The 19,380-nt window shown below is 32.0% G+C and overlaps 1 protein-coding gene across 2 annotated transcripts in view; it reads right to left on the bottom strand.

The window, feature by feature from the left end:
- Window positions 1-19,380, bottom strand: part of LOC148280287 (uncharacterized) — a 600,658-nt gene that overhangs the window by 79,553 nt on the left and 501,725 nt on the right. Inside the window, exon 7 of one of the 2 annotated variants that reach the window (XM_088228576.1) lies at window positions 10,395-10,494. The gene's annotated coding sequence lies outside the window, so the exon portion shown is untranslated. Of the gene's footprint in view, window positions 1-8,340; window positions 8,440-10,394; window positions 10,495-19,380 lie in introns of those variants that run through there. The other variant, XM_088228577.1, reaches the window with a different exon arrangement.

The raw sequence follows: 19,380 nt of genomic DNA, 5'->3' as shown, positions 1-19,380 counted from the left end.
AATATAGTTATTAGAATCCTTCTTTCAAGGTGTTAGCTTCAGTAGTTTAGTTTCGTGAATGAATCTTTGTGTAAAACGTAAGTACCCTGTTTTACTTGCTCTCATTCTGTGCACCCACATAACTTTGTACATCACAAAATTAGGCCACCAACTAGGTGCCTACATAAAGGTGGTAACAACAGCACTAAAAGATCATGTTAATTATTTTGGATACCTGAATAAGAAATTTTTAAAAGTACAACCGGTTACACCAAATATTTTGGACAACAGTCCAACAAAGACATACGTAATCTTATAACTGTGTAAGTAGGTAGTGATAGTATGTAATATTATAAATCTATGATGAAAAAAGTACGATCGATTAATAATAATCGAGCTAAATAAAAAATATGTATATATACTCGTAAATATGGTTTGTATGATATCGATTTTTATATTAATTATCAATTTACATAGAAATCCATCTCAAAAACATTGTTAGGAAATTCTTAACATTTTTTATAGCTACAATAGACGTTCAATAAATTTGTAGAATCGATAATGAAAATTGTTTGAAAATGCGCATCACTAAAAAAATGGAGTTGCCAGTACCTAAAAAAAAAGAGCACAGGTAGAAAATAAAATTTAAAAAAAGTACTTAGGTAGGTACCTTTTAAGTAAAAAAACAATATATTATATATTTGAAAAAATAATGGAACCGAAGAAAGTAAAAGTCATAAAGATTGAGAATAGGAATATATCACGTTTTAGTATTTTTGTGGTCTTTTGTTTGTATCTATATTGTTATTCCTTTATGTTTATGTTTATAAATGTAACTTGTTTTTGGCCGATGTTATCAAGTTTTGGTAGTAGGCCCTAATAAAGGAAGAAAAAAAAATATATCACGTTATTTTTTTTCCAATTTTAAATGAATAATGGTCTATGAAATGCTGTAGAGTAAAAAAAATTTTGTACAAAAGTACTAAAAATAGTAGCATAAAAAATATTTTTTGGTTTATAATTTTAAATTCCGCGGAAACGGCTCATTGTATTGGCCACGCAACTAATACGTAACGATTCGGTTAAATCGTGAACTTTGTTTGTGGCCGTTTAAATTGACATAGAACACCGTCACGAATCTTGACGTCACAATTGTCCAGGCCAAATAAGTCGCGTTTTTGTAAAGACATCTTTTTTAACAATTTCATTTTTTAAATTAAATATGAAAACATTTCTCCACAATCCATATTGATACTTTAAGCGATTACGTCGCGATTAATAATTGCTTACTGTGTGCCTTTAGGTAGAATCGTCAAATACCAAGTATAAACACGCGTGTGGACTCAGATTTTGGAAAGTTAGTCAACATTAATTGAAAAACTATTTTAAAACGGTTTGCGTAATGGGGGTGATTATATTAATTTGCATAGACCCGCTCAGGGAGAAAGAGCGGCATATTGTGCTCGTTTATTGCTTAAATAACTAACTGCCTTTTATTAAATCTGCGGCCATCGCGCCGGACGCGTAGAGTCGGCCCCGGCCCCGTAGGTAATCATTTCCACGGGGTTCCGTTAGCACAGACGGACGTGGTGTGGGTGTGGGTGTGGGTGAGATTTACGGACACACGGGAATTTTTTTATTATATATTTCACAACACGGACCGTTTTAGTTTTCCTTCAAAGCGATGAAATTCAATTCGAAAACCTACCCACCAACTAATAAACTCAAGTTTAGAGAGATTTATGATAAAACACACTTTAATTTACTGATTTATCATTTCCTTTTTCAATTGTTGTGCTTATTTTAAATAATTAATGAGCATTTTACATTTTTTTAAATAATGAGCATTTCGCATTATTTTAAAACATGCCCTAAATATAAATCAAAATTCGTAAATTCATTTTTTTTAAACTTCATGCAATAATTTTCCGTAAGAATGAAATGTTTTACATAAATTGTAAATTTGATGAAGAGTGATTTTTCAAACAGTCAAAAGTTATCAATTTCAAAGTAAGAATGCAATTGTAATCACAATAAATTAAAACAAGCATTTTGATGATGGCAAGTTACCAACGTGTAATTAATTGATCTGATTGCATGACTCGAGTCTAAAATCACTTTGACATGTCATAAAATAATCACTTGATTTGACAAAAAGGAATGAATTTATTAAAAAATATATTATTAAATTTAACTTTGTTTTCTTGGATATGTATTTTAAATATTCGTTCATTAATCCGTGTTGGGGAAGTAATCACGTGACCAAACAGGAGCGCCGAACACGGCCCGGTTTTAAATTAAATATGGAAACTGGGAGATCGTTGGGGAGGGAGATATATGGCTAGGCGGACCAGGGTGCGGAGTCAAGGGAAACTTTACCCCTTCGGAGAGAAGTCAAACAGGAAAGTGTTACGTAGTCACCTCAGCGAGGCAAACAGCTGGGAGATGACACCGCGAGGCGAGGGTCTTCGGTGAGGAGACTCAAAGAGAGATTAACTCGTTTCCATTTGGAAATTTCGTGCATTTACATAATAATTAAGGACCGATTTCCCCTTTGCTTCATCAATATCAACGGTAGGTATGCGAGCAGGTAAGGTTCAAAAATAAATAAACATACATTATTTTTCTTTTTATCTTCAAATTTAATTAATCGTAAGGGGAAAACATTACGATTTATTTTTAAATCTAAAAATAGTAAAGACAAACATATTCTTTGTGTGTTTTAGATCTTGGAATAATCTAGTAATAATGCTCGTGCTTGCGCGTACTCTTACTTTTAAGGTTCTAATAATAACACTTCTCGTATATTATAAATAGTTTCATACAAAAACATGCTTTAAATTTTTAAATAAAAGTTAAAGTTTTAAAAATAATTTTTCTTCATATTTTTTTATTTACAAATACCATTGTTTTATCAAATATTATTTGCCTATATGTTAGTTTTTGAGAACGGTACATGGAAGTCTGGGTATTTATATGACTTATGGCAGGTTTAAGTGTGTAACATTCACCATTCTGCCTATGTTTGATCCATAGTCCACATTTCCTCAACTCTTTAATCTCTTGACTTTTGTCAAAGTCAAAGTGACTGGAAATATGTGGAATGTTAGAAAGTAAGCAAAGTGATCACTTAAACCAGCCAGTGACGGGTCATAAGCCTAATAAATGTTCTCCCTTCTCAAAAATGATTTCTCTCCGTATTGCAACAAGATTCAATCTTGATAACTCCCTAGGGAATGGAATCCAGCCTTGTCTACAAACATGTAAAAAATATTGACAATTTATTTTGTTTAAGTTTTTATGTAACATTTTTTATACATTTTTTTTAGCATTTAGGTGCATAATTTATAAGCACATCACGTATATCAAGTTGATTCATCGTGATCTTCATAAATAAATATTCTACCTTAGTCTAAATAGTTGCGAGTAGGATCTAAGAATATTATTTAAAGCTCATCCCCTAGAGGCGTACGAAGAAAATCCTTGAGATTTAACTTAATTTATCCATTTAAGTTTGTAGCACATTTCTCAGTAATGATGTTAGCAAGTTGAGTAAAAATACTGTAAACAGTTTCATCCCCCCAATGAACACCCTTAAATGTTTACAGATGAGAATCTTCGCGTTACCACAACTTTTCTGCCGCCACCAATTACCATCGTTTCAGCTGGAATTTTTTCAGTAATTAGTAATGGCCTTTTCAAACTAAAACACTCAATTTAAAGTTCTTTATGAATGTAGGTAAAATATTTATAAGTGTAAATTAAGGATTCAAAGAATTCAATGTATTAAAATGTCCAGCTAATTCATATTTTAATAACAAAAAAACTATTATAATATCAGCATTTCGTGTATTAGAATCATCATCATTCCCCATCAGCAATAAATGATAGCATATTTTTCTTTTCAAAACTCTAAATAATATGGTTAATTCGCCGTATCTTTTACAAAATATTGGTTTCCGTTGTCCTCTTTGCTATACCAGATTAAATTTCCTTTTTTATATACCAACTTGTAAAACCAATTATACCTCGAATTCATTGATTAGACGTACCTGTAGAAATTATAATGGACTCAGTATTGATGTAGACATTTTTAACTGCACATTGCATTTATACAGAAAATTTCTTCATGGGGTCGATTATTTGGGATAGTTGCTGAATGTGCATCTTGAGTGGTTATGCTATGTATATGTTTCGCATGTAATGTATATGTTTGTGTATGTTTTATATGTGCGTTCATATGTGTGTGCGTGGATGGCTCGGAGTGTGCATTCGGTATTTTTATTTATTTTAATTTATTACCTCCATGGAAAACGCAAATGTTAACAATTATTCTTTTCTCACTTGAAATTCTTATTTATTTATATTTTTTTTTGTCACATTTAATGTTTATATCTTTTGCATAATTTATGATAACTTAATTGGTTTTTTTATGTTAAAAATTTTGTTTTTAATACTTATTATGTATGACTGTATGTTTTCTGAATAAAATAAAATAAAATAAAAATATTAGCGATCACTTGTTATATACGTACATAAAGTGGTCCCGTGGCTAGTGTCTCGAACTCACGGTTCAAAGGTCCGTGGTTCGAATTCCACTCTACTCCAACTTGATTCCCATTTTCTAATAGTGAGTTATTTACAAATCGTTAAAAATGGCCCTCAAAAATAAATATTTGGGTAAATTATAAGAAAGCAAATATTTATTTATTACAAAAAAAACAAGTCTTTCGCTTGAGGCGTCAGTCATAGGACTATAAAATACAGTATAGAATTTCAGAAAAAAAGTACATAATTAAAGAAATATTTTACAATGACCTCAGGTATGCCAATCAAACGCACTACACCAAGATACGGACTAATCTCTACTTGATTTTCTTTTCAGAATTTCCACCTGATAGTAGCCATAAAATGAGAAATGCAATCTGTTATGACAACCTCAATCTGAAACTTAATAAAACGATAAAAAATGGTTGGGTGCTGTGTTCGGACAGTGCTCTTGCACGGAGTAAACCTTCAAGATCAGTACCGTGAACTAGAGATGAGCCTTTCAGTTATTTAAAATGAGTAGCAATAGCAGTTACTATTTCTTAATAACATTTTAGAGCAGCATGGGCAAAAAACCTAGTACAAGCAACTGTTGCAACCATCACGCATAATAGTAAAATTTATTTTTCAAAGTTTGACTATTTTCCGTTTCACGAGTTTATCGATTAAATTTAATTAATCGTATTGCAAACTCCTGAAAACGAACACGCACAATATAATTCGATATTTGATATTAAGTCGATATTGTCGATCGATGGTGAAGTTTTTCGGCGGCACGTCACTATTGCGGCGACTGTAACAGTGCAACAATAAAGTACGGCATTTCTTTCGAACACTTAACAGTTAATATTTACAGAACTTCATGTGCGCGTAAACGTCAAAAGTCTCTTCTTAAATTGCCTTTAGAATAAAAGCAACTTGGGCGAACAATGGAGTTTGTCAGAGACAAAGGGATGGATAAAAAAACGAGCTATACAAGTATATAATCCAGGGAAACACTGGCGCTGGACCGGGGAGAGGAATTAGCATTCTGGTCGTACAAGATGAGGACGAAGTTCTGATTGTTAATTATTCTTCGAGGGAGATTTAAGGTAAACGTGCATAAACGATATAAATTATAAATTTCATATCGATTTGATTATTAGGCATCCACAGACAATGTTTCATTGTGGTATTATTTGAATTTAATTCATTGTTACTCACTTTTATGTATCATATTTTAGTCACGTTCAAGGCTTTTACAATTACATTGGAAAAAGCGCACACCGACTTGATTAACAATATAATTTTGATATTGTATAGTAGATGCCTACTAAGCGGATAAGCTATTATCATTATTTTTAAAACTGTTTAAAATATATTATAAATAAATGACATTGTATATATATATATACCACACACGAGTTTCACAAATGCCGAGATCCGTACATTATGTAATGCTGAGATAGGCATTATTGACTATAGTCCTTAAAATATAGCTTGATTAGAATGACATTTGTCAGAAAAAGTGACGACATAACTTTGTAGTAACGTCAAAGAAGTTATTTATATTGACATACGAAAAATCATTCGTATCTGGCGTGTTAATTATTTTTTTAATACAATGCTTGACACATAAATCAACATTAATATATAAAATCAGCTTTAAAACTAAAAAAGAACTAAATAAAAACTAAAATAAACCTAATTATTAACGACGTTCTTACAAGATTACATCATTTTGCAAAAACGTTAGAGATGGGACAAATTGATCAATGTAAATTGATCGAATAAATAATTATTCGTTTGATGTTGTTAATGAAAAAAGTATAAATTTCTCATTTTTTGGTGAACAATTATGTTAAACACACTATAATAGGCTTGTTTTTGCGTTTTTTACCTTATCTTATTATTATTTTTATCAATTTTCGGCAACAGAGTTTCATGATTGCATGAAATAACTGATAAAATCGATTTGATCAGTGATCAGTAATTTCCCATCACTAATGAAATTAGTTTGACAGCTGTCATTCTAATCAAGCTATATTTTAAGGACTATAAATCAAGAAAGGAACTCTGCGCTGGTTTGGACATGTAGAGCGAATGGACAGCGAAAGAACGGCTAAAAATATTGACAATGCGAACGTTGATGGATGCGGAAACAGAGGAAGACCGAGAAAGACATTGCATGACCAAATCCAACAAATACTTGAAGATGGACTTGTCAAAAGTCGGAATAATCGGCGTGCGTGCATTAGAAGATGTATGAATGTAGAGGAAGCGAGATCTGTATGCAAATATAGAGTGATGTGGCGTTCTATCCTCTCTGCCTACCCTTACGGGGAAACGGCGAGATGGTTTTTGTTGTTGTTGTTGAGTTTTATATTAGTTAAAACACATCTAGTTTCAGGTATTCTGAATTACCTATCATCAGGTGTAAAAATCAACTAAACCAAAATTATACAAAATACTACTAAGGTTGGATGATGAGGGTAAGGAAGGGGGGGGGAGTAAAATTATGTTAAAATAATAAATTATATGTTACTGTTTTTCCCAAACCTGAAAACGATATTTTTTCGCTTTATCTTTTATCTCGATAAAAGAAAGTCTATTCATTTGAGTAAATTCATAAAAATTCTTTTCCAAAGTATATTTTTCGTCCTAAAAGCTGCGGCTGTTCAGAGAGTTCAAAAATTAGTATAGAAAAATAAGTCCAAGTATATTTTAGATGTCCACTTTCATTTCTATGAATAAATAAATAAAAATTACAACAACAAAGAGGGAAAACATTATTGTTGAAAAAGTTATTAAACCTCTACGCAAAGAGCGCACTAAAATTAGTGAACGCGCATTTGCGGACGCAGGCCCTATGGCATAAAATGCTCTCCCAGCAGAGGTACGAGGCTGTGAAAGTGAAGTGATGTTTCGGAAAAAACTTAAAACCCACTTGTTCTCTAAATCATTTGAATAAATCCGTAGCATGTGACAACAAAATAAATTATTTTAATTAAATTACAAATTTAAAAGAATCACTATGTAAAGCGCCCTTGAGGTATTTTGTTACGAAAATGGCGCTATATAAGTTATCCATAATAATAATAGTAATAATTATTATTATTATGAACTGTTTTTGGCAAGTTTAAGCGGGCACTTTACACACTGTTTAAAATTCCCCATTCTGCCTGAATTTCATCATTTGCATTTCTTCAACTCTTCCATTTATTGACTTTTATGAAGTCCAAGAGCTGAAACCTTTATTGATGTGAGTGAGTGATTCATCTGAATGAAATATTTCACCTAACATGTAACGCCTGAAAATACGTTAACCAATTTTTATGCCAGTTTGTTTGATAGACAATATTTTGAGTATGCCCAAATGAGAAATAAACTTAATTAATTAAAGTTAATTTATTATTAAATTTATTTATACAAATACTTACAAATTCTTACAGCCAATGTAAATTAAGTTAAAGGGGAGGAAAATCCATTTGGTATTTGATTTTAAATAAGAATTATTATGTTTAACGGAGCTAATGGACCGATACAGCCTGAGACTAAACGAACATTAATAATAAAGTAAACGGTGTTTGAAAAATAATTGCCTTTATTTAAGCGTCGCGTCGAAAAGCCTTAAATGTAACAATACAAATCAACGCTGGCACAACATTAATGTTAGGTAAACAGGATTACGTGTGGCAAGAAGGCAACACATGCGGGAAAGATTTTTCATTCATCAAGTTTGGGAAAGCGCGAGTGCGGAGTTAAGGGCTGGAGGGAGGGGGTGCGATAAGTTACGGTAACTGTTACTTTATTCAATGTGTGCGGTGTATTTACTTGGTCCGTTTGCCGGTACCGCTCACCGCTGCCGCTCGCTACGTGAATGCGCCTCGCCTGAATGATAACGACCAGGAAGTAGCAGCGGGAAGTGGGCCGGTTCTGAGGGATTTTCTTGGAAATTATCCTTATTCAAGGCAGTTGAGCTTTGATTGCAGTTGTGCGAATACTGCTTTTTAACAAGAGCTTAAAAATAACAACGGTGGTGGTTGAAATAGGTATTTACATTTTTTGTGTAGTACTCGAAGATTTTTCAGTAGTTTTGATCGAATTTTATTTAAAAAATCACTATACAAAAAATGTTGCCGTAATGCGGAAAAACTATTTTTTTATTAAACTTATTTATTAACCATAACGGATTATTACATTCATTTTACAAAAATAATATATACATTTTTTATTCATACTAAGTTGTTCAAAATATTTTTTTTACATCTTTTGAAAAGTTTGTTTGGTTTTGTCTGGTAGTTTATTGTATAATGTCAATCCTTGGTTTATTAAGTCTCGACTGCCCTTGTCTTGTTTTATAAAGTTGTGTATGATATTATTCTGATATTCTCGTATTATGTCCACGTTTACTACATTTTTCTACGTTCTTCGTCTACAATTACATTAGTGGCTAATTTATGGATAAATTTTAATGATTCTAATTGAAATAATTCAGTCATATTTAATTGCTTAGTTTGTTTAAAACGTTCTCTAGTTGCTGTTAGATAGGGAAGATCATATACTAACTTTAATATTTTATTTTGTTGTCTTTGTAGTCTGTTTATGTCATTTTGATTTCCTGTTCCCTATAGTAGTTGCATATAACATATTTTAGTTTTTGCATAGGCTTTATACATTAGATTTTTTTTCAGTTTTTGGAACAAAATTTTTGATTTAAAAAAAAAGACTCGATAATGTCGCTACTTTACTAATTAAATTGCTGATATGAATTTTCCATGTCAATTGTCTATCTATTGTTAGTCCTAAATATTTGACATGTTCAATTTCAGTTAGTCGTTCATCATTTATGTGAGCATCTATTTTATGTCATTTTTTTCTAGATTCAAAATGGATAATATTGCATTTTTTTAATTAAGTGTACGTAAGTTTGTTTTGTACATTAAGTCAGCATAGTCAGGTCTTCGTTTATGCCATTATTTGTAAATACGTCTGTTTGATTTAAACTTTGTGGTTATTCATTATAATAAAATAAATAAAACAACTTTGTTTTAAACCACTAATTTACGTAAACCTTAACAAAGAAGCTTGTTTGCTTTGAAACCGGTCGGTGAAAAATAAAAATTAGTGGTTAAAAACAAAGCTGTTTAATTTTTTTTATATAAAAATTAAACGTTAAATCTAATCTAGTCCCTAAAAGTTATCGAAAATTCATTACAAAATTAGACTTTTTACAAAATAAATTCTATTATACAAATTTACAAAGAAAAAAAACTGATTTGAGATAAATGAGTCAATCAGTTACCAAAATATTATCTTAATTCCTAAATTCCACACTAGTCATGGTCAAAATAGTTTTGTTTTCAAAGGAATAAAAAATTATAATAATCTCTAAAAAATAATAATAACGTATCCCAAACTCTATATGGCCAAGAGCCCTGTGTTGAGTTGGGATACAACATAATGGAAAGTGGAATCACAAAATAAACTCATAGTAAAATTAAAGTAATTTTTTGAACCCGAGTAAATACAGCTTTCTATTTTAATTAGTAATGTTTTTCTCTTTATTTCGTCTATATATATATTTTTATTCATATAACATAAATTCAAATTATTAAATATCTATAACACTGTAATACCCGTATGCGGAGACAAACCTTAAGGTGAGGAAAGTACTTTCCTCACCTTAAGTTTTGTCTCTGCATACGGGTATAAGTCACTTTCCAAGCGCAAGGCTAGTCTCTTTTTTGGAATGTTAGTTTTAAGATTAAATAAGTATAAAAAAGTAGATTGTAATAGAAAAAAAAACATGTATCATTTCATGTACTATATAAATTAATAATAAAGGCTAAAAATGGCCAGAATTAATATTAAAAAAATAATATAACCTGCAATAGAATAGTTTCCCTCCCGCCAGAGGGCGCCGTCCGCTCATCTCGGGTGGCCGGGGGCGGGGGCACGGGGGTGGAGGCTCCGACGGTCAACCACCTGTGACAACACATTGCGTCATAAATCATACATAAGGTATTTAAAAAAAATACTCACAGGTAATGTGTTTTTTGTAATGAGTTGCAGTAATGTCAAATAGTTAATAAGTAAATTGTAGTCGATTATAATATTTTTAAAAATTTTAACGGCCTTATTATAAAACAGAAATGCAAAAATGATCATATTGTTTCATTTAAATAAATTTTTAATAAATAAAAACAAATAAGAGCCCATTCATCGCCTATAAAAAGCTAAATGCTAAATAAATTGTGCCAAATTTTGCTGAAAATTGTAAAAGAAGGCAGCAATATTATTTTTTTCAATAATTTAACACTTATAAATAAGTCGATGGATTATTTTATAAAAAAACGGTTAGCGGAGTTTCTAGGTGCAACATGTGTAAAAAACTAAAACTACTTCTCGATAACAAACAATAAAAATAATTGAATGGATTATAAAGAGTCGCACGGCGAATATTACGCAGTGTGTAAAGCGGCCACTTAAACCATACAATGACAGGCCATAATCCCTATGAATGCCTAGACTTCCATATTTCCTTCTCTGAAATATTCTCAGTCTGTTGTAATATGTAATCTTAATAACTCCTTAGGGGGTGAAATCCAGCCCACGTATAAAAAAAATTGACATACCAAAAATGGTGTTAGTTGAAAGTAAATTTAGATATTATCTTTATGACTTCACGGTCCATTAACTTACACATTATTTTCGTATTGTCGCTTTCGTACAGGCCATTCAAATCTTTAGTGACCTTTGCATATGTGTGCGTAGCATTCAAATTCATTTATTTGATCAACATAACATTACAAATAAAACAAAATATTTAGACCGTTGTATTGGGATTATATATCAGACCAGGAACTCTTGAGCTTGATTCGATATTATAGAAAGGTTGTTTACATGTGGACAATACAATAAATATGACAATATTGTCTTGTCCCAGCTCCTTGAACAACCTCAATTGCGCAGGACAGAACGCTGGGACAATACGAAAATTCGGCCGCGGTTCACGCGTGAGCGCTGCGAAAATGAAACACGACGGCGCGGCGTTTGTAACGAGCGAATTCACAAAAAATATGAATAATTTTATACCAAAATGTATCAGAATTGTTAAAGGACGTACTAAATAATAAATAGGTTATTTTTCTGCAGTCATTTTTGGCGACGCGCGGTGGGGGGGGTAATCAATGTTCCGCGGAGAAAGCCTGCCCGTCTATCTCGGTGGCGATGTCTCAGGACAATTTTTCGTCCTACAAATTGCTGTTTACACGTGAATAATGTTCGAGTCCTGGGACAAAACAATATTGTATTGCAGACGTCTAAACGGCCTTTAAAGTAGAGTATTTTCCAATAGCAAGAGCATTTGCCACTTAAACGTAGTTTTATTGATCAAATGTAAAAAATGTCGATATCCAAAGCGATAATGTTCAGCTGCCTGACTGCTTGATATGTATGTTTATGTAATACTATCATATTTCATTCGTATTTTTGATATTATTTAATTATTAACAGTCTTCCACTTTCCAGTATGTTGTATCCCAACTCAACACAGGGCCCTTGGCCTCATAAAGTTTGGGATACGTTATTTTTTTTTGTAATATACATGTATTCGTATGAATGGAAATAAAATAATGTTAAATGTAATAGGTAATATAATATCTAGTATATTGATGAAATGTAGTATGACATGTTTAAACTTAATAGGTATGTATAAAATATAATATGAATTTGTTTGTGCGAATATATATATGTATTTACGTGTGTATGTATGATTTTGGTTAGAAAGTACTTCTACTGGTGCCATCAGGAGTGCTCAGTGAAATGTTCAGGTAGGTTCATATTAGTGCTACAGATTTGTGTGTAATTAGACTAATGAAGAGCATCTATCGAAAATAAGTACAATATCTTTATTATTTAAGTGAGAAGGGCGTACCCACTAACCCGACTCAACACGGATTTTCTAGCGAGTCGGGGTAAGTTCAAAGGCATAAGTCGTTTCTGATTCTGTCGTATAAACTGTGTTTCTGTCCCTAATAAATTTATGTACAATGTTATTAATAAATAAAATAAATAAGTATTTTCATTTCAATAAATATTTCAACAATTTACTCCAAAACATGCTATCAGGATTATGTAATTCTATTTGACCAGATTTTATTCCCAAAATATGCAGCAAAGATTTTACTCAGCATATAATATGTAGATTTCTAGACCCTTATTCTTTAAATATAGGAAGTGTACATTGAATAAGCAAAATAGTATTTATTTTAGTAAGGAATCTGCATAATCTTATTATCCTTAACTTACTACGAACTAATATATTTTTACTAGACAACATGCCCAAAAACAAAGTAAGGTTTTTATTCTTAAAACGGTTCTTATAGAGAAATACACGAATACAGTGTGTAAATGTTTACATAATTTGTTGTACATAGAATGTAAACAATCGCATTCTCAGAAATCAGGGGGGGAAGTCGAGGGTTGTGAAGGTCACGGCAGAACTCGAGAACTAACTTCACGTTCTAATTTATTCAAGAACACTTGTATATTACTTTACAATAAGGATCAGGAAACTAGAAAACTTTACGCGGCCGAACTAATAATTGATGGATCTTAAGAGACCGTGAACTTAGGAGAAGAACTTGCGAAGTTTGACATTGATGTATGCGTATTTATGCTGAATTGTGGTAACGGGGTAAACGAGATAAGATACTGGTGGCATTAATTATTGATTAATTATAACACACGGTTAACTCGTAACGAGTGTTCTTTACATACATTTCCCACGTGCACGGTGATCATTTTCATGAATACAGATTAAGAGAATACATTAATTCTAAAGTGCAATAAATTTCTTTTAGTTTTTGCAACCGAATCTGTAGACTGAATGTTAAACACAAACCAATTAAGGGACAAAATAAAAACATTAAAAACAAACGGTTGTACATTACTATATTTATTTACCGAAAAAATATAAAACAACATAAAATATTTATAGGGGTAAAGTATTAAGTATTGTTTTTGTAATCAATTTCGTAAGTTATTGTTACAAAAACAAAGAAAATGGTGGTAAAACTTCTTCGCATTTGAAAATTGTGCGCATAACATTTTGATATTGCAAATTACTTAATATTAAATCATAATCACTCAGCTCTTACGAAAAACCATTTTCTGTGTGATTTTCTTCTTTTTCGCGTGTCATGTCGGGTTGACGACCACTTAGGAGAAAGCTTCCCTATCCTAAGCAGTGCGAAACAGCTCCTCCACATTTTTAATCCAGGTCCACGCTCGAATGCTTTCCTTCCGACCTCTCTACGTCCCTCGAACTTCCCTTCGCGACAAGCTGAAGTACATGTATTCATATTTATCACCTCTCAACATATGGCCAAAATATGAAATCTTACGGAGCTTAATGGTGGTGAATAGTTCTCTATTCGTATTAGCTCTAAGTAATACTTCAGTGTTGGTTATCATATCGGTCCATGACATTCTTAACATTCTACGGTGGATCCACGTTTCAAATGCTTCAAGGCGGCTTATAATATTAACTTTAAAGAGTCCACGCCTCTACATCGTACAGTAAGACAGATTCGTTGTCGCAGCTTTAGGTTTGTACTATCGTCACAAAGAAGATTTTTAATTTGGTTAAATGCTGCTCGGGCTGCTTCTATTCTGCATTATATCTCAGTGTCGGGGTCTATATTCTCAGTGATGATACTGCTTAAGTACCCGAACTGTTCAGAAATGGCTTTAGTACCCGTAAATTGCTGACAATAATAAAAGATTTTTGCGAAATTATTTTGACCAAAGAAAGGATATCTATGCTTGTTTTATTGATTACGAAAAAGTATTTGACGGAGTTTAACACACAAATCTGATTGAAATGCTACTAAGATGCGTTATGGACGAGAAGGATGTGAGAATAATAAAAAAAAAACTGTGTTGGCACCTTAGCGCTATCATTAGACTGGAAAATGGAAATTCTTCACAAGATTTTCCCATTCAGCGAGGGATTCGACAGGGTTGTGTTCTCTCATCTACTTTGTTTTCGGTACTCTGACTTGGTCTTCAAAGAAGCGCTTACTGATAACAATCTCGGTATGAAGTTAATTGGTGTAGCCATCAATAATATTATTTATGCAGATGACACCGTTCTAATTACAGACAATATACAAGACCTTCAAGAACTGCTTGATAGGATTGCTCAGTCGGTGAACGTTTTGGTTTAAATGTTAATTGAACCAAAACTAAACTCATGTTTTTTAGCTGAGAGAGTCATCTGAATGTAAACCTCCATCTTAAGGGTGTCAATATTGAGAGAGTTTGTGATATTAAAAAGATGTTTTACATGGCTCAAATAAAAAAAATATATAGTTTCAATTGCTTGGGTTCCATCCCATATAGGAATCAATGGAAACGAGATGGTGGACTTCATGGCCAAAGAGGCCCATACCTGTGGTGTTATCCATGGTTTATTATCTCCGCCTATATCCGATTACGTGATGAATGGGATATAATTTTCTCTCAGTCGCCGACCGGCTCATACTACAAATCCATACAGCCAGTAGTCCCAAAAATATTCTGATTCCGTAATCTCATAGTATCCAAGTGTCCCTTATAAGTGGATCAGAATTGCCCATTTGGTGTTGGCATCACACCTCACAAGAATTAAAGCAGTGACCTATGCTTTATGTGAATGTGAAGAAAAAGATGAGGCTGCGAGTCACGATTTATTTCACTGCGTTTCAATTTATTTATTTTTATTTCACGTTTAACATAACACTTTTGTTTTTAAATATGAATACTTCACCGGGCACAACCTGTGTCGAGTCATTCATTTACATGGTTTTATGTATACTTATGGTGTAATAATACATATTCATGCTATTACTTGATGATTAATTTATTATTACTTAATGATGATTTTTTTAAAGACATTTCCTTACTGGGCCTGTCTTTTCCACTTGGTGTTCAGCATCTTCTTTCCCTGAACTGTCGAATGGTTAATAGTGTGATTATTAAAAAATTTGAAAATATACGCAAAAAACGTTTAAGACACGAAACAAATTCTTAAAAACAAAATGAATTACAGAATTAAAATTATTTTTACATAAAAAAATAATGTATTGTAGTGAAATATATTCATTATTGCTCAGTCCTAATATTTAAGTTGTTTACTTGTGACCCGCTCGTTAAATATTGTCAACACTTTCGTTAATAACTATCAAAACAATAACTTGGGTAAATTAAGGCATGTATCTTTCAAATTTGGGTGCTTTGCCGAGAAATAAATGGAAAAAAAAACATTTCGAGACTTAAAAAAAAAGAATGAAAATTCAGTTAACTGCCCACTATTATGTAAGAATGTAAAATAAATAACCTCATATTTACTATGGCAAGAGTTAGTGTTTTCAAGTATTTATCGGGAATACAATATTAAACGCAGAAGCGAATGAAAATACATTGAGATAAAGTTATACATAATAGGTAAAGTAAATTAATAGTCTGACTTGTGTGTGATTCTGAGGACTTGTAGTCTGGAAAGTTTTAGAGTTTTGAGTCGTAAGGATAGTGGCAACCCTCATCGGAGTAAATAAATAACTCAGGAAAATACATCACGTATTATGTAAAATTATGTACATTGACATGGTCTCAATAAAACCGTTTTATTGGTTTTCAAAATGGAAACATTACGACTGAAATCAAATAAAGTCATTCATTCAATCATTATTATTTTTTCGCAACTAATAGTGCATATGGCACTGAAACAAATATTTCATGTCGACCATGTCGGGAATCGAACCCGAGACCTCTTGCTTGTAGGAAAACGTGCTGACTTTTTGACCACGAGGCGGAGAAACATATTAAAATAAACGAAAGAAATACGTTTTTTTTCTAACACCACTCATGTATAAATTAAACGGCTAGATTTTTTTGTGTTTTGTATGTGATTTTTGCGACATAACAGGCCAACAGGCGGTTGTAAATTACAGTACCAAGGTTGAGAAAAATCGTATTCAAGCTTTGTGATCCCACCGGGATTCGAACCAGGAACCCTTTGCAGTGAATTAAGAGTCTTAGGCAGAGTTGCACAAAAAAAGAAAAAAAAGTTAAGTTAACAAATGTTTGAAGTTAAATAATTGTTTCGTTTTCGTCAAAATGAACAAAATGAATTGCATGTAAAAAGTCAGTTAAAAAACAAATTTTACCTATTTTGACGAGATCGCAACAGTTATTTAACTTTTTTTTATTTAACAAGTTTACGGTACAACAGGGTACGTATTCTGAGGGGAAGTTAAAATTTATCTTCAATTTTATCTACAAAGTAAAATTAAGTTTTCTGTATAAATAGAATTTATTTTTTCTAAACACATTCAATTACTAGTTTCCGACAAAGATACTTTGAATTTTCGTACAAATATAGGTACACATTTTCGTACATAAATATCGATAATAGTTTATACCGTCTCAGTATATACCGATGAAGATAGCCGTTCATAATCGCGGCCTGGTCCATAATTATAAAACTACACAACGGCTCGAGTCTGCCATTATCTCAGATTAACCAATAAAATTTAAATTTTACAATGTGATATTCAAGATTAAAAAACTGCTAAACTAAAATAAATAATATGAACAAATAATTTGCCCTTTTCGAGAGCTAAAATGAAGTTCAGTGTCAGGGGGCGAGTGAGGCCGCCGGGGGATGGGGCAGGAGAGTGCAGCGACAATACATAAAGACTTAAGGGTATATTATGTACCTACTGTCGTTATAAAAAATGTTTAAAGAAGATAGTAACGTTCGGATAAAACAACGCTACAGTGCATTTTAATATTTAATAACCCATGTTAATGTGTTAGTGAAAGAACGTATTCAAATAAAGTATTGTGTGTCTACTAACATTACTGGGGGTCAATGCAATGCAAGCTCTTGACGTCACTGCGACATGTGAAGATCTATTGTTACTAACATTACAACTAAATTACTAAATGTATGTATGTGTACTTGGTTCACCGATAGGCACTAACACATTAATAAAGGGGTTTTTCCCCTTATCTTCTATCAAGACATGATATTATCGGTCAAACATAAGTTACATATATGAGCATAATTTTATTATTTAATTTATCTTTATACCAATTAAAATCATTACTTTTTAATCACTTCTTTTCTAAATTATAAAAATGTACAAAGTGTTTTACTTGTTTTACTGTTTATGCTATGATACATCGCCTCTGTTACTTCAATATTTTTTTATTGAAACCCTATATTTTGTTAATTTGCTGCATACCTACGTCATAATTTCTTATTTAATTTTTCTTTATTATTTCCTTATTTTCTGCTGATTTTATTTCATGTATCTATATTTTTTTATACTGTGTTCAGGTGATTTGTTTAATTATAATTGTTTTTCAATATTATTTTATACTTTGTCAAAGGTGTAAACCGTCGAAATAAATAAATAAATAAATAATGTTCGAACCTTAGAGTATATACATACTCTAAGGTTCGAAAGCACTGTACCTACTTAGAATTCGTTATTTAAAATTTACAGTGAACCGTTATAAAATCAATCTAAAGTTATGTCGTTTTATTACGGCGACTTGTTAGATAATCTGTATTTGGTCTGAAGACTACAGACAGAGGCAGCATCATGAAAACGGCATCTAAATTACTCGAGAAACTAATTTTTATGTTTCAAAATTTTCAAGCGTTCGTGAAAGATCAAACTACAAAGTCAGCAAAACGACCTAACTATCTGTTGAAATATGAATAAATAACTTGTGGAATGAACAGAGGCATTACGCACAACTCGCGAAAACTAACCGGTCTGTACAGCGATTACTTTCTAGAAAATACAAAACCACGTGTCTGGGTAACTTGAATAATGCAGACCGGCTGATACAAGAATTACCAGGGAACAAGGAAACTATGGGGCGGCGGGAGGTTAGTTTTGGCCGGGAGGGTGAGCGGGAGGAGGGAGGGCTGTTCGGTGAGGTTCAATGACATTCTACTTCTTAAACAGTTGGTATTCTGCCAGATATGAAAATACTTCCATTTCCAGCTGCCAGAGACGTCTCATTACCAGAGCGAACGATGATGAGTTTTTTCCGAATTCAATAAAATGAGTGCCAAATATAAAAATCCAAGGCCGATATTAAAATGAAAACATACATACAAAAGCCAATTTAATAATAATTTGACAATTTGATATTAATTTTCTCCCTAACATCAGTCGAAGTAAATTCACAAACAGCGTTATCATTTTAACGTAAAGGGGAAAAGATAGAATTTTAAATTGGAGACGAATGACCCGAAAAATAATTAATTCTCAGCGACACCGATACCGTAATAAAAAGATTTATTATAGCACGGAGGGAAAACATCATATGTGAAATTAATTTAGGAAATAAAAAGTATCCTCAGTGGGTTCATGAAATGAGAGGCGAGAAAAAATAATTAAACGCATTTTCATTTCAAAACACTGACAGAAAAAAATGTTTCAGATTTACGCTAATTAAAAATGACTTATTCAATTTAGTAGATAGCCCAATGGTGGGAGAATATCTATATATTTTATGGTTCGATTTTCTGGTAGGTAGAAAATAACTATTTTTAAATAAAAAAACCGATTTGATGAAAATACAGGTTACCTGAAGTGAAGTTATTGTACAGGTTGTGCGTAATGAATGAATAACATTATCTTACTACCGAAAAAAGTGGCGAAGGGTGTAATTTTCATAAAATTTCGATAAATACCCAATAACTTGAAAACCACATTTTAATTAAAATTGTTTTTTGAGACTTTTACTTGCCACAATTTTAGATTTTCTGAGCCACGATGATGCCCACTAAACGTAGGTATA

The sequence above is a fragment of the Micrasema longulum genome, unplaced genomic scaffold (assembly GCF_059751315.1).
Source record: "Micrasema longulum isolate JH-2025_06_02 unplaced genomic scaffold, ASM5975131v1 h1tg000597l, whole genome shotgun sequence".
Classification (NCBI taxonomy): Eukaryota; Metazoa; Arthropoda; class Insecta; order Trichoptera; family Brachycentridae; genus Micrasema; species Micrasema longulum.
Note: the sequence above shows the minus strand (reverse complement) of the source record. Positions and strands in the feature narration are given on the sequence as shown.